This window comes from Salvia miltiorrhiza, chromosome 2 (assembly GCF_028751815.1).
Source record: "Salvia miltiorrhiza cultivar Shanhuang (shh) chromosome 2, IMPLAD_Smil_shh, whole genome shotgun sequence".
NCBI lineage: Eukaryota > Viridiplantae > Streptophyta > Magnoliopsida > Lamiales > Lamiaceae > Salvia > Salvia miltiorrhiza.
Window position 1 is genome coordinate 71,216,236 of NC_080388.1, and position 3,979 is coordinate 71,220,214.

Below are 3,979 nucleotides of genomic sequence, written 5' to 3' on the forward strand. Positions count from 1 at the left end.
GGAGATCTTTGCGGATGTTTGTCAACAAGAAGGACTAGTGCTGTCAGAAAAGAAGGCAGTCATAGCTACCCAGAAGATGGAGTTTCTGGGGATCGAGATCGATGAATCTGGGATAATTCTACAAGATCATATTGTGGAAAAAGTCCAGGGATTTCCGGAGGATCTCAAAGAGAAAAAACAGCTCCAAAGCTTTCTAGGAGTTGTCAACTTCGCAGGGATGTTCATCAAAAACCTTGCGGAACACAGAAAGGTCTTCAGTCCATTACTGAAGAAAGATGTTCCATTCATCTGGAAGGAAGAACATCGAGAGGGTATGAAGAAGTTGAAAGAGATTTGCAAGAATCTCCCAAAGCTTTCAATACCACAAGACGAGGATGATTTGGTCCTCTACACGGACGCAAGTGATTTCTGGTGGGCAGCAGTGCTCACAAAGATTACCCCATATGGAGAAGAACCTTGCAGATACTGTAGCGGTCTTTTCTCCGACGACGAGGCTGTGCGATGGCACATCAACGAGAAAGAATTCTTTGCAGTGCGGAAGGCGTTTAAAAAATGGCCGCTTTTCTTACTGGCTAAAAAATTCGTTTTGAAAGTTGATAACACTAACGTTAAAGCTTTCTTAACAAAAAAGATTGAATCTAAACCTGAAAAGGCTAGATTAATTAGATGGCAAGCGGAATGCCAATATTATGATTATGATATTGTCATTTTGAAATCTGATCAGAATGTTCTTGCAGATTTCCTTACAAGGGATGGAGCTCCCTGAAGCGGAGGCCATCGAGGCAATACAGGGGCAGCTCTTTGAAAGTCTAGAGCTGTTACAACAAGAGTGGCACAGATGTGTGCTGCATACTAAACAAGCAGGAAAGATACAAGCGGCTGACGAAGCCAAAGTATCTAGCCAAATTGATGTCTGTTTCATGAAGATGTTCAATCTTCAGGAAGCAACTGAAAAGCCGCTCTTGCGCGCAGTCCGTGAAAATCGGGCTAAAGCAATGCTTTCCGTACAGGGCGGATTACCTGTAGCAGGGGATTCAAGTACCCCTAGCCCAAGTCCTGAGAGAATGGCTTCACAGCCGGACGCTCGAGGAAAAGATGTTGTTAAGGGGTCACTCCCTGAATCAACATGTCAACCCTCCACCTCTGGGGTAAAAGAGGGAGAGATCAGCCTTAGGCCCATGACAGGCCAAGTTAAGGTTGATACTAATCTTATTATTTCTTCTCCTTCTTGGCAGAATTATCAAGACAGGTGGGAGAAACTTCTTACGAGAAGGGGCATTAATCCGGGAAATTGCCGGGTTGATGTTGCAGGAAAATATCCAAGGGTTTGGTTCACGCCAGGAGCCAATCCAAACGATGTTAAAGAATGGTATGAATTTGGGGCATTAGCTTCAGTTTATACCACTTCCCCGGCATTCACCGAAATCAAGGGTCTACCCAAATGGATCCAGAAAACGGTGTTCGACGCATGGGAGAACAACGAGTCCCTCAAAAGGGGAGACGTTCTGGAATTGTACTTCTTCAGTGCAGCTCCAGAGCCAGTTGGCAAAGGAGTCTACGAAGCCTTCCATTTCATCAAGCTTCGGAGACCAGATACAGGAGCCTTGAACCGGATCAAAGTTCCTGAGTTTAATGCCGCAATCGTCTCAACATTTACGGAGGATCAAATCTCCACGAGACGAGCATGGGGTCTTTGGGTCTGTCTTACAGAGATGGACAAAATGAAGTCCAGATTCAAGTTCTTTCAGAGCTCAGATCTGGGAACGTTCCTGGTCAATACAATGACAGGAACCACAACCCAGTTTGCTGAAAATTCTTTCGAGAATAAGAGGCAAACTATTTGGGGAAACAAGATCGCGGGGAGCAAAGAGACTCGTCGCAAATTCTGCAATATGGCTCATGTTAGCCATTGGATCGAGAGAATCTGCGACCAATGTTCGTCGCAGAAGGAGCCAGAATTCGGCAAAGGTTTCCTCCCGAAACCTGATAGAAGAAGGTTCCGGTCTGATGAACATGACGAACGTCAGACACCAAAGGGAAGAACACCTCGGGCACCAAAAAAGTAAGGTGGCCGACAAAGCAGAGTGAATCATGTGATTCACAGCAAGGATCGCACCCACAAAAGAAACGACAAAAGTGGGTGGAAGAACAGGAGGACCACTCACCAAAAGCTTCAGGACAAAAGTGAGTGGAAGGAAAAGTAGCCGGCCCCTACCAGCATTATCACAAGACGATAAGGCGAGGGTCCAGCACCATGTGATGCCACTAACAAGTGTCAGCAATCAAGGCCGACAAAAGAAGGTGGATGTCATAGTCAAGCAAGCTGGCCACGAAGAAGGAATCCGAGGCCAACAACCAAGCAATAATAGAGGGGTTCAAACCTCTATATAAACACAAGTGCTGGAGAGTAGAGATCATCGAAAAATTTCCACAACTTTCTCACACTACACACTCTCTCTTCAGAATCTATCTTTTGTAATTTTAAATTTTGTTTTCAAAGTTTTTTTTAAGTTTTAGTTCCTTTTATTTTTATGTACACAAGGATTAGCTACTATGAGTAGCTAAAACAAGTTAGTCTCCTCCATTGGGGAGTTTTTATGAAATAAAATTAATTATTATATAATTCCTCTATAAACACTTAGTTTTTGTCCAACTATTCCGGTTTAGTAAAAATATTTTCTTTTCATTTTTCAACAAAAATATTTGGAGTCGACACACAGTGAAGGAGGGAAACTGATTCCTGAAGGTGACCATTCGGCGAAAGCCGGAACACAGTGAAGGGAGAAGGTTGCAACCATCACTTGCGAGTGTGTGGTTGGACGAAGGCCGAGGAGGCAAGAAGTCCGTAAAACGCGATAAAAGCTCCGGAAGGTGACCAGTCGACAAAAGGTATACTGTTGATTTATGATTTGAATTATTTCGAAGTTGTACGGAAGCATGTTGGGCCTGATTATGTCTTAATTGAATTTTGATAATTTGAACATGAAATGGTTTTAGGATGGATTTGTTGAGAATTGGTTGAGGGGTAGTTTTGTCATTAATTATGAGTTGGAGATGGTTGATATGTGTTTTGTGAAAGTGGGTATTTTTGATAGATAAGTTATGAAGGTGGGTATTTTAAATTTTGACCCTATTTTCAACATATTAAATGAATACGATCATTCGTGAGCTATATTGATTTATTTATAGATTTTATTAATTTATTTGTTATTTTTATTTTTCATAAAAAAAATCACTAAAATCCACGCGAAAAAAGAAGAGCAAATTGCATGGAAATACCCCACTTTAATCAAAATTTTATTTTTTGACAATCTTTTTAATTGTTGTAAAAATTTCAGCAAGCTTTCAATTTGTTGCAATGTATGTCCAGATAAATTTTTCGGCCAAATTAAATTTGAGTTGGCAGCCGGAATGCCAACGTGGCATCAGAAATGCCAAATCACACCCACCCCCCACGTCACCCTATCTCTCTCTTCCCCCTCCCACGTCACCCTCTATCTCCCCCTTCCCCATCCCCCTCCCCCCTCTCCCCGTTGGCTCTTACCTTCTTTCTCACTTCCTTCACCACCGCCACAACCGCCCAGATCTGCCCAGAATCTCGACCTCCGTCGGCTCTCCCCCTTTCTCCACCTCCATCAGACACTTCCCCTTTCCCCATCTCCCACCGCCGCTATTTCCTCCGCCCCCCTCTCTCACTTCGTTGCGGCCTCCCCTTGTATCTCCAAACTTATTTAGGTTGCCAACTTTCTTGAGTTTTAATTAAGTCAAGAGCTCCATGGAGGCTGCTGAGATCGTCGGAAATCGTAAGACGGATGAGTCAGAAAAGGGGATCTAGGGTTTCGTAGGAGGAATGTGGATGAAGTCTGCGGTGGGTTTGGGTGTCTAATAGCTGGGCTTGAAAAAATAGAGCCCAAAAAAAATCGGGCCTAAAAGCCCGGGGTTTTTGGCCCGTCGGGCTTACCGAGTTTCGGGCTTTTAA